The sequence below is a fragment of the Bubalus bubalis genome, chromosome 23, assembly GCF_019923935.1.
Source record: "Bubalus bubalis isolate 160015118507 breed Murrah chromosome 23, NDDB_SH_1, whole genome shotgun sequence".
Taxonomy (NCBI): Eukaryota; Metazoa; Chordata; class Mammalia; order Artiodactyla; family Bovidae; genus Bubalus; species Bubalus bubalis.
Genome location: NC_059179.1, coordinates 25,310,699 through 25,323,515, shown reverse-complemented (window position 1 = coordinate 25,323,515; position 12,817 = coordinate 25,310,699). Strand labels below are relative to the sequence as shown.

At 46.0% G+C, this 12,817-nt stretch overlaps 1 long non-coding RNA gene across 2 annotated transcripts in view; it reads right to left on the bottom strand.

Moving 5' to 3' along the window:
* The window catches only part of LOC123331364, a 58,162-nt gene extending 51,864 nt beyond the window's left edge, over positions 1-6,298 (bottom strand). For both annotated transcript variants that reach the window (XR_006547949.1, XR_006547948.1), the window contains exon 1: positions 6,139-6,298. This is a non-coding gene — a long non-coding RNA (uncharacterized LOC123331364). The remainder of the gene's footprint in view (positions 1-6,138) is intronic.
* Between the last annotated feature and the right edge of the window lie 6,519 nt (positions 6,299-12,817).

Genomic DNA, 12,817 nt, shown 5'->3' with positions numbered 1-12,817 from the left:
GGTTGACATTCACTTGTCCAAGGGATCATCCTGACCCAGGGATCAAACTCCAGTTTCCTGCACTGCAGGCAGATTCTTTACTGTCTGAACCACTAGGGAAGCCCTTGGACTAACCATAGACTGGGTGTCTTCTAAACAACAGAAATGTCTCTGAGTTTTTGAGGCTGGAAGTCTATATCTGCCGAGAGCCTCCTTCCTGATACATAAACAGCCATCTTACCCATGTAACCTCGCTTGGCATAGGGGGTAGGGGAGATGTCTCAGGCCTCTCCTGCTGCTGCTGCTGCTGCTAAGTCACTTCAGTTGTGTCCGACTCCATGCAACCCCATAGACGACAGCCCACCAGGCTCCCCCATCCCTGGGAGTCTCCAGGCAAGAACACTGGAGTGGGTTGCCATTTCCTTCTCCAATGCATGAAAGTGAAAAGTGAAAGTGAAGTTGCTCAGTCATGTCCGACTCTTAGCAACCTCATGGACTGCAGCCTACCAGGCTCCTCCGTCCATGGGATTTTCCAGACAAGAGTACTGGAGTGGGGTGCCATTGCCTTCTCCTATCAGGCCACAAATCCCATTCATCGGGGCTCTGCCCTAATGACCTAATCACCTCCTAAAGGCCCCACCCCCTAATACCATCACCTTGGGGTTAGGATTGCAACATAAAAATTTTGAAACAATCAGACCATGGTATTGATTGACCCACTTCAGTCCCCATTTCCTCTTCTAGTAGATTAGGTCCTGGGCTCATCGTTACAGGTGGAAATGAAAAATAGGAAATGATTTGGGCCCAACCTGACATGAACTTGACTGTTGAGGTTCCAGACTGCTGTAGGGGAGTGGAGTAAGGAATGCATCAGCCTTTGGAACAGACCCAAGGACCCAGAGAAAGTTTTCAGACCCTGTCTCTCTTTACGGATATAATGAGATAACCACAGTGTTTTGGAGACTACTGACCACAGTCCTGAGCCCCAGCTTCTCCCAGGGTCCACCCCACCCCGGCGGCAGGCTGCTGGGGAGGCTGTGCTGGAAAGGTACTGATTCAGCAGTGCTCAGAGCCGCCTCCCCTGAATGCTCAGAGCAGCTGCTTAAATGTCTCTCAGCGTGAGTGAGAGGAGCCAGCTAAATTGTTGCCCGACACGTCAGGAGAGGCGCCGCCCCACATCTGCTCAGCCCTTATTTTTAATTGCTTAATAATAGTGAGTGGGCTTCCCTCCTCCCCCTACCGGGCAAAGCAGCGTGGGGGGCTTTGACATTCAGGGCCTGGCGTGTGGGCAGCAAACGCAGATGAGGCTGGGAAAATGTCAACCACCTACAGCTTCTCTCCCAATTAATCACAGCACCATATGACAGGGCATACCTCCGAGGAGGAACACTGGGCTGGCAGTGGGGAGAGCTCGCTCCAGCCCCAGCCTGGCTACCGAATTAGCCCTGTGACGTAGCTTGAGCAGCTCACCCTCTGGGAGCCTCGAGTTTCCACTCATTTGAAACTTTTTATTTAAAAGGAATGGGGATTGGAGGAAAGGATAAGGTCTCACAGGCAAGTGATTAAGGGCTTGTGATTCAGACCACCTGGGTCCACTTCCAGCTTCCACCACCTGCTGATGGGGGGATCCCAAGTCAGAGATCTGAGTTATCTGGGTCATAATTCCTTCAATTATTGATACAGAGATGAGCATCACAACAGGACCACACAGCAAGGCGGTTGGAAGGACTTAGAATGGAGCATAGCATGAGGTGTGCACTTCATAAAAGTTGGTTGCTATTATTATTCCAATTCTAGTCAACTAAGTCAAGTTCCAAGGGAAGTATTTTCAAAGATGAATAACACATGGAATTTGCCCCCAGATACTCAGCCTTATGGGGAAGACACGCATATGCATAAAATAGCAAGATGGAGGAGGTAGGCTGCCTGTAAGAGAAGGGGTAGCACCATGTGCCGAGGATGGGCGGACCTGTGCTGGGGGCTCAAGTAGCACAGCTGAGCCAGTTAAATGGGCTCCACACACTTAACCCACACAGCTATCCAAATGACGTTGTTCCCATCAACCTCAGAGGGACGCAATCTCAGAAAAGTTATAAAATTTGCCTGAGATCACGCTGCTTCTAAGTGTCCAAGATGGGAATTCAAAGTCAAGCCTTAGGTCATTTCCCTTCAATTCTGCATCACTGGGGAACTGGCGGGGACTGGCAGTTGCTTCACACAGGAAGTAGCATTAGAGCAGACTAAGCCCCGACATTCATTATTACAGAAAGGCAGGATTTCTGGGTCATGTCCCAAGAATGTTTCTTAGCTACAAAGGTGAGTTCTTTTTAACTTCTCTGAGCCCCAGTTTCTTCACTTTCTGAATAACAATAGTGCCTACCACAGAGCTCATGGGAGGAATTAAGTGAGCTTACACATGCAAAGCTCTTAATAGTTCTGTCACACGGCAAGCACTTGTGTGTGTTAGTCACTTAGTCGTGTCCGACTCTTTGCAACCCCATGGACTGTAGCTCACCAGGTTCCTCTGTCATTGGAATTCTCCGGACAAGAATAGTGGAGTGGGTTGCCATTCCCTTCTCCAGGGGATCTTCCCAACCCAGGGATCAAACCTGGGTTTCCTGCGTTGCAGGCGGATGCTTTACTGTCTGAGCCACCAGGGAAGCCACCGTGTCATCGTCATTGTCATCATCTGTCCTCAGTGCCCCTTGAGCTGACAGGACCACCCTTGATAAAAAGGGAACCTCTGTTTTCACAAGGGCTCTCTCGAGACCCTCTCCTAGCAGGTGCCTGAAGTGGGTAGTCAGTCACTTGGTCCTGAGGTTAAGAATCTGTCCTATGCCTGGGGTCTTCCTGAAAACAGAAAAGCCACTGAGAATGACTCACACACGCAATTCTTCATGCTTTGAGAAAGCAGTCCATGCCTCAGGAAGGATGGGTGGCTGGAAACTGAGTCAGGGGCGGACAACAGAAGGGCTGCTACAGATGGGGACTACCAGAAAGGAGAGGGGGTAGAGCTAACTGCCGTCTCCTTCTCAACCCCAAGAGCTCTCTTTCCAATCTGCTAGGAGGCTGCACCCCCTCCCCACCCCCAGCCTCTGGCAGGGATGGTATACGAGCTGGCCCTCATTAGCATGTGCCGCCAGAGTGCAGGGGGTGAGTGATGGCTCCCCCAGAACAGAGGCATGTTTGATGTCGGCTTGTCAGCCCCACCATCCTTCACAGAAACCTGGGGCCAAGATTCACATCCTCTGTCGGAGGCTCATCTAACACCCTGAGCTAGCCTCCACAGGGGTCCAATTTGTACACCTTCTCCCTGAGAATGGCAGGCAATTTTTCAGGCACCGGACATAGGGAACCTGTAGCAATGCTCCGTTTTTCCTTGGGAATATCTTAGGGGCTGCAGTCAGGATAAAGTAAGAAGATGGGGAAAAGAGAGAAAGACCTGGAAGAAGCGCATGAACCATAGCCTTTAACCCTTAGAGCACCTGCCCTCCCTCCCCGAGCCACATCTCAGGTTTTCCAGGGAATGTCACTTGGAATAATTGTGTATCATTCAGTTATCAATTCAAGACACTAGTCTGTCACAACAAGCAGTTGTTCGCCAAGAGATAAGGATGCCAAAATCTGATTCCTACAAGAAGGAACATCCTCAGATCAAGATGAAGCAGTCTCGTATTTTAGTTGGAAGCCTTATTTTGCCTCTCTCTTCTGTCCCTCACTTGGGTTGCCATGTCTTTAATTTGCTAAGTCCCTCTGATGTGCTGGGCAGAGGGCTGGGGGTCAGGAGACACGAACAGCTGACTGCGGCCAAGTCTCTGCTCTAGGAGCTCGTGACCAGAGACGGCGACTCTAAGCCTGCCAAGGACAGAGACTAGGTCTGGGAGTGGCTCATTCTGCCCTGTGGCTTCACAGTGCCCGGCACACAGCAGAGCCTCAATAGCACTTTTCAATGCTCAATTTTAGTAGCATCTTTCCCACAAAAAATGACATAGAAGTCAACAGAAATGAAGTCTTATATTCTTTTCTCTCATCTAATTCGTTTCAAAGGAAGAGCGTTTTCCTCATTTGCTGTTAAGATTCAACAGTAAAGATGCTACAAAAATTGACCCCACACCACACATTCTGTGTGAAACTGATGGAAAGAATTCTGGGCTGGAGGCCACAAGTTAATGCTGGCTTTGCCCAAAGGACCTGTGAAGGTCCCTATGGTAACTGGGAACCCCCTGGACCACTCTGAGCCTGTTGCATGTAGGGCCGGCTCTTCTGCCTGATCTATAAGACTGGGAGGCAGAGGGGGCTCAAAGATGCTTTAAAATGGTGGCTCTCAGCTGGGGTATATAGGTTCTGCTCTTAAAACCTAAAGCTGAGGAATCAAAATGGTGATCCAAGACATGGGGATTTGGTCCACACAGGTACTAAAGAAACCCAAATTTCCAACATTGAAAAATTAAGAGATTTTACATTTTAAACTCTGGATTTCCAGCTGCTCTTGAAAAATAGGAAATCTGACAACACCAGACCAGAAGCTCAGCATGAAAGCCGTCTTTTGTAGCTGAAGAATGGCTCCAGCCTTTAGACTGGGCCTGTGCTCTGCAGGTCAGCACAGTTCACACTGCAGTCAGCTTTCCTGTTTTAAGCCAACCACCCCTCTCCCCTCCAGACCCTGCAGCCATCTGAATGGGTTAATAAGCCTGATCAGATTCACTTGTGGCTTATAATGACTGCACATGCCCAACACTAGCTAGGAATTCACACTTACAGGCCCAAGTGGACTCCCAGGAATTCAGAGGAAAGGGAGTTCAGAATGTTGGGAAAGGTGGAGGGGCGGGGGGTATGGTGAAGGAAAGGTGGGAGACGTGTGTGGTCCTGCTGGGGGCCCATGTGTAAACCCTTCTGGCCAGACTGGGGGCCTGTGCAGGGGAGCTGGTGGGAGGCAAGGCTGGGAATGGCAAGTTGAGCCAGTACCGTTGGAACAAAGGACCTGAATGCCAAGTACTATTATTCTCCGCCTTTCATGCCAAGAACTCCAGATACAACATAGAGTTTAGGGACTAAGGCTGCCAAGCTCGCCCTGCACACACTTCCACCCCCACCTTCATGATGAGAGTCGAGGTAGGAGTCTCAGCCTCAGGAAACACATGGCCAAGTACAAAGTTCTGAAAACCACCCTCCACCCTCACAAACTCCGCACTCAGGTTTCCTCCACCAGCCACAAGCATCTCACCCAGACCCAGCAGAACAGCGGGCCAACGTCTAGGCTGAATCCTACAAAGCACCTCAGGGGAAAGACAGAAGAGAAAAAACCTCCTTTCAGCTTCATTAGGGCTCTTGCTTAACTGAGCTAAAAATAAAACTAATTGCTTTTGCTCTTCTAAAGTGAAAAATCAGTTTTTAAAGGATCAAGATTCTCTCCCTGACTGGAGAAATCATTGAATCAGGACTAGACAGGCTGCCAATGAATTATGAATGTAGTAATCAAGTCTTCTTGGAAGGTCAAAGTCTTGGTTACAAATGGGCACTAAAATTAGAAATATGCCGAAGCTGCCTAAAGCAGACCCCCTTTTGTCATTTTTTTTAAAAGAGGGAAGAGGCACGAACTGTTCCTCCTCAGGTATCTGGCTTGTTCTCAAGCAATGCCTCATCCTCACTTTGGAGGAAACATCTGCACAGAAGAGTATAGGAATGCCATCCACACCCCACCCCCCAAAGCCCCCCCAATCTCCCCTAATGCTAGTGTGAAAATGCTTCCCGTTCTCCTCATTCATGATCTGGAATCCCACAAATTAAAAGCATTTTAGGACAGTGAGCAGACTCTTCAAATCCAAGAGAGCAGGAATCAGCCATCTACATCTTGGTGGGTTAACAGTGATTCAGTCTTTCATCGGAACAAACAGTTGAGCCGACAGGATTGGGAGATGGAGGAGACAGGGTGTGTGTGTCTGGAGGAAAGTGAGAAGAGAAGGGCAACACTCAAGGGTGGGGTTCAAGGGAGGACGAGGATGACTAGGGCGGCCTTCTACCTCCCAGCCCTCAACCAGGAAGGAGAAGAGGTCCCCACAGAAAACTCAGACATGGAGAAAAGCCAACCTAGAGCCAATAGCAATAATAACAGCAACATTCCCTCAAGAAAGTATGGCACCTGAGAAGGCGTTACCTTACCTCATTTTGTTGAGGATGAATCCATTTTAAGCAAAAAAAGGTGGCTGGAAGGCACTGCTGCTGCTGCTGCTGCTAAGTCGCTTCAGTTATGTCTGACTCTGTGCCACCCCAGAGATGGCAGCCCACCAGACTCCCCTGTCCCTGGGATTCTCCAGGCAAGAACACTGGAGTGGGTTGCCATTTCCTTCTCCAATGCATGAAAGTGAAAAGTGAAAGTGAAGTCACTCAGTCGTGTCCGACTCTTGGCGACCCCATAGACTGCAGCCTACCAGGCTCCTCCGTCCATGGGATTTTCCAGGCAAAAGTACTGGAGTGGGGTGCCATTGCCGTCTCCTGGAAGGCACTATTTCCTCAAACCCTTGACCTTTGGTGTGGCCTCTGGAGACAGGGTCAGTTCTAATCACAAGGCTCCCTGAACTGGAGCTGCTTCCACGAGCTTACTGGTCCCAGGCCTGGAGTGGTGAGTTAGGGGAGGGAGGTCAGGACTCTGCTTCTCCTGGAGCTCAGGATTGAAAGTGAGCCCAGCTCCTTGATCCCTTGCCACTTGCTGAGCACGAACATATGGGCTTAATCAGTGGTTCTCAGCCCTGGTTGCACATTAGATTCACCTGGGAGATTTTTCAATGTTGATGCCCAGGTCTTATTCCAGACCAATTAAAGGTAGTATCTAGGAGTGGCTCCAGGCATCACTACTTGTTACAGCTTTCTCATGATTCTATTATTAATATGCACTCTCGGCTGAGAACCAGACTTTTTTTTATAATCGTTTTTTAAAATTGAAGTATAGTTAATTTAGTGTTGTGTTAGTTTCTGGTATACAGCAAAGCAGTTCAGATATAGATATGTATATTCTTTCTCAGATTCTTTCCCATTATAGCTTACTATAAGATATTGAATATAGTTCCCTGGGCTATACAGTAGGTCCTTGCTATCTGTTTTATATATAGTAATGTGTCCATGTTAATTCCAAACGTGTGCCTATGCTAATTCCAGACTCCTAATTTATCTCTCTCCCCTTCCTCATCCCCTTTGTTAACAGTAAGTTTGTTTTTTGTCAGTGAGCCTACTTCTGCTTTGCAAATAAGTTCATTTGTATCATTTTTTTTCAATCCCACTTAGATATGGAATCATATATTTGTCTTTCTCTGTCTAGCTTACTTTACTTAGTATAATAATTTCTCCATCATACAAGTTGCTGCAAATGACATTATTTCTTTCTTTTTTGTGGCTGAATAATATTCTGTTGTATATATACCACATCTTCTTTATTCATTCATCTGTTGATGGTTGCTTCCATGTCTTGGTTATTGTAAATAGAGCTGCTATGAACACTGGGGTGCATTTATCTTTTTAAATTAGAGTTTTGTCGAGGTATATGCCGAGGAGTGGAATTGCTGGATCATGTGGTAATTCTGTTCTTAGTTTTTAAAGGAAAATCTATACTGTTTTCCATGGAGATTGCACCAATTTACATTCCCACCAACAGTGTAAGAAGGGAGAATCATTGACTTCATCATTCCCATCCATCACCTCTTCTCCATCTTCCTGCCCCTCTTCTCACTTCCCAAACCCAGACTGTGGGGCTTCTCTAGCATGAAAGGCTCTGAAGGTAGCAAAGTCTTCATCTCCCAGAGTGGACACTGGATTCTGGAGCATCTCTGTGTAGCACCCACCTTCCCCACACATTCCAAATCATTCCATTAGAAGACACCTTTAAGGCACATCTTAGCCAGGGTAGCAGGTAGGATTCATCCTCAAGCCAACTCTGTTGGACCAAAAGTGAATCTTTGGGGCACTATATTGAGAAAATCCTTCTCAAGAGGACATTTACAAGTTCAGTGGGAAAGAATACCATCTTTAACTTCAATATCAGCTAAGAATACAGGAGAGGAAAATGGGGGTACAGAAGCCTTAGCATCTGTCAAGCCTAAAAAGTTCCTTTTCTGGATTATAGGTAAAAAGAGACCTAGAGAAAGGAAGCCCCCATTATAACATGCCCCCATTAACCACTTCAATACATCACCAAGTTCACTTAATAGGTACTGTCTATGTCTAACACTGTAGAACCTTGCTACTCAAATGAGGGTCCATGACCATTGGGTTCAACATCTGACAAGCTGGGAGCTTGTTAGAAATGCAGAATCTTGGGATCCACACAAGACTAACTGGATTCAGATCTGCATTTTAACAAGTTCTCCGGGGCTTCAGCTCCACAATGAATTTTTTAAAGTACTGTTAGGGAGTAGAGAAGATGGGAATAAGAGTGGGCTCTGCCACAGTCCAGATGAGGAATGCCAAAAAAAAAGTCAAAAAAGGAACAATGCTAAGTCTTGTAAGAGAACAAAAAAATGCTGCTGAGCCAACAGAGGGGAGAGATCTACATAACCACAAAAGCACAGAGGTTTCAGAGAGAAGAGAGGCTTTGGGCTGAGTGACACAGGATAGATGGAGTTTGGATAGGCAGCTAGGGTCCTGTCACTCTTGGGCAGCTCGCCCCTCACTTTTTTTTTTTAACTTTTTATTTTATATCGGAGTATAGTTGATTAACAGTGTCACATTAGTTTCAGGCATATAGCAAAGTAAATCAGTTATCCATGTACATGTATCTCTTCTTCAAATTCTTTTCCCATTTAGGTTGTTACCTAACACTGAGCAGAGTTCCCTGTGCTATATAGTAGCTCACCGTGCCCTCTCCTCTCACCCTCTCCTTTTCCAAAGCTCCAGATGTAGATCAACTGTTTCTAGTGGGAGCCTTCTCTTCTCAATGGACTTGGAAGCTTCTTGAAGCCAGAGATGGATCTTTCCCCTGCCCCATCTCCTGCATACATTCACGCAGGACCAGGCTCAGAAGGAACACTCCAACCCTTTAAAAAAAATAATAAATGATTGACCAAATGAAGGAAGGACTGAAGCCAGGTCTGTAACAACACAGACCCCAGATCCATAATGGAGGTCCATAACCACTTCCCCAGATTGACCCAGTGAGACTAGGCTGGTACCCCAAATTATCAGACTATGACTTCAGAAAACTTACTCTAGAAACAAAATCCTCACTCAGGTCTGGTTTGGCTGTGAATAAGTTGGGGCCCCTTTATTCTGGAAGAAAATTCTGTGGTACCAACATTCAGTGCTAAACCACAGAGGGAGAGAAGCAGAAAATAAGGCTTAAAGAGATGGGGTGGGACCCCTGCCTGAAGCTTTATGGAGCAGGGCTAACACTCTGCAGGGTCAAGATGCTCCCTCTCATATAGCACCCTCCAAAGGCCCTGGCCAGCCAATCCACAGACCCTATCCACCTCCAGCCCATCCAATAAAGTTAATATGCTCTGCAGAGAGTAAAGAGATGTGCAGTATAAAGTGTTATATCATCCTGTATGATGAGAAAGCCTCAAATAGAGCTTTAGAGTCATGGATATTTTCCATATATTTATTATTTCACAGTCCTACTTTTGTAAACTCTACAAAAAAAAGAAAAAATGGAGAATGCAGGCTCTGGGGTGATACTACCTGTGTTTAGATCCTAACTTTGGCACTTTTCAGGTATTTAACTAAATAACTAAAGCAAGCTATTTAACTTCTCTATACCACAAGATCCTTATCAATAAAAGGGAGATAGTAATAATAACGCCTATACCACAAGGGTGTCTTGGGATTAAAAGAGCTAATGCATAAGTGAGTTCTTGGTGAAAAAGTGAAAGTGTCAATCGCTCAGTCATGTCCAGCTATTTGAGACCCCCATAGACTGTAGCTCACCAGGCTTCTCTGTCCATGGAGTTCTCCAGGCAAGAATACTGAAATGGGTTGCCATTCCCTTCTCCAGGGGATCTTTTGACCCAGGGATTGAACCTGGGTCTCCCACATTGCAGGCACCATCTAAGCCACCAGTACACACTACATATTCAATAAAAGTTAGTGGTTAGTTTCTGCCTTTGGCTCCTGCCCTGCCCCTTCCTTCTAGACCCATCTCATTACACATGTCTCCCCTGTGCCCACTCAGTGACTGTGACCCCTGCGTGTACAGTTTGTCCTACAGATGTCATCTAGGCCTGGTCTAAGGTAGCACCTCGTGTTTTAAAGAAAGCAATACCCTCTGACACTTGACTCTTTACACCAATTATTCACTTAGAGTTCAGTTCAGCTCAATTCAGTCGCTCAGTCGTGTCCAACTCTTTGCGACCCCATGAACCCCAGCAAGCCAGGCCTCCCTGTCCATCACTAACTCCTGGAATTTACTCAAACTCATGTCCATTGAGTCAGTGATGCCACCCAGCCATCATCCTCTGTGGTTCCCTTCTCCTCACACCTTCAATCTTTCCCAGCATTAGTTCAGTTCAGTCACTCAGTCATGTCCGACTCTTTGCGACCCCATGAATTGCAGCATGCCAGGCCTCCCTGTCCATCAACAACTCCCTGAGTTCACTCAGACTCATGTCCATCGAGTCAGTGATGCCACCCAGCCATCTCATCCTCTGTTGTCCCCTTTTCCTCCTGCCCTGAATCCCTCCCAGCATCAGTCTTTTCCAATGAGTCAACCCTTTGCATGAGGTGGCCAAAGTACTGGAGTTTCAGCTTTAGCATCATTCCTTCCAAAGAAATCTCCCAGGGCTGATCTCCTTCAGAATGGACTGGCTGGATCTCCTTGCAGTCCAAGGCACTCTCAAGAGTCTTCTCCAACACCACAGTTCAAAAGCATCAATTCTTCGGAGCTCAGCCTTCTTCACAGTCCAACTCTCACATCCATACTTGACCCCTGGAAAAACCATAGCCTTGACTAGATGGACCTTTGTTGGCAAAGTCAACAAAAAAGCATATTGCTTTTCAATATGCTATCTAGGTTGGTCATAACTTTTCTTCCAAGAAGTAAGCGTCTTTTAATTTCATGGCTGCAATCACCATCTGCAGTGATTTTGGAGCCCAAAACAATAAAGTCTGACACTGTTTCCACTGTTTCCCCATCTATCTCCCATGAAGTGATGGAACCAGATGCCATGATCTTCGTTTTCTGAATGTTGAGCTTTAAGCCAACTTTTTCATTCTCCACTTTCACTTTCATCAAGAGGCTTTTTAGTTCCTCTTCACTTTCTGCCATAAGGGTGGTGTCATCTGCATATCTGAGGTTATTGATATTTCTCCCGGCAATCTTGATTCCAGCATGTGCTTCTTCCAGTCCAGCGTTTCTCATGATGTACTCTGCATATAATTAAATAAAAAGGGTGACAATATACAGCCTTGACGTACTCCTTTTCCTATTTGGAACCAGTCTGTTGTTCCATGTTCAGTTCTAACTGTTGCTTCCTGACCTGCATATAGGTTTCTCAAGAGGCAGGTCAGGTATTCCCATTTCTTTCAGAATTTTCCACAGTTTATTGTGATCCACACAGTCAAAGGCTTTGGCATAGTTAATAAAGCAGAAATAGATGTTTTTCTGGAACTCTCTTGCTTTTTTGATGATCCAGCAGATGTTGGCAATTTGATCTCTGGTTCCTCTGCCTTTTCTAAAACCAGCTTGAACAGCTGGAAGTTCATGGTTCACGTATTGCTGAAGCCTCAGAGTCTTTTCAAATGAGTCAGTTCTTTGCATCAGGTGGCCAGAGTATTGGAGTTTCAGCTTCAGCATCAGTCCTTCCAACAAACATTCAGGATTGATCTCCTTTAGGATGGACTGGTTGGATCTCCTTGCAGTCCAAAGGACTCTCAAGGGTCTTCTCCAACACCACAGTTCAAAGCATCAATTCTTCGGTGCTTAGCTTTCTTTATAGTCCAACTCTCACATCCATTCATGACTACTGGAAAAACCATAGCTTTAACTGGATGGACTTTTGTTGGCAAAGTAATGTCTCTGCTTTTTAATATGCTGTCTAGTTTGGTCATAGCTTTTCTTCCAAGGAGCAAGCATTGTTTAATTTCAAGGCTGCAGTCATCATCTGCAGTGATTTTGGAGCCCCAAAAAATAAAGTCTGTCACTGTTTCCACTGTTTCTCCATCTATTTGCCATGAAGTGATGGGACCAGATGTCATGATGTTAGTTTTCTGAATGTTGAGCTTTAAGCCAATTTTTTCACTCTCCTCTTTCACTTTCATCAAGAGGCTCTTTAATTCTTTGCTTTCTGCCATAAGGGTTGTGTCATCTGCATATCTGAGGTTATTGATACTTCTCCCAGCCATCTTGATTCCAGCTTGTGCTTCATCCAGCCCAACATTTCTCATGATATACTCTGCATATAAGTTAAATAAGAAGGGTGACAATATACAGCCTTGACGTACTCCTTTTCCTATTTGGAACCAGTCTGTTGTTCCATGTTCAGTTCTAACTGTTGCTTCCTGACCTGCATACAGATTTCTCAAGAGGCAGGTCAGGTGGTCTGGTATGCCCATCTCTTTCAGAATTTTCCAGTTTATTGTGATCCACACAGTTTATTGTGATCCACACAGTCAAAGGCTTTGGCATAGTCAATAAAGCAGAAATAGATGCTTTTCTGGAATTCTCTTGCTTTTTTGATGATCCAGAGGATGTTGGCAATTTGATCTCTTGTTCCTCTGCCTTTTCTAAAACCAGCTTGAACATCTGGAAGTTCATGATTCACACATTGTTGAAGCCTGGCTTGGAGAATTTTAAGCATTACTTTACTAGCATGTGAATGAGTGCAATTATGTGGTAGTTTGAGCATTCTTTGGCATT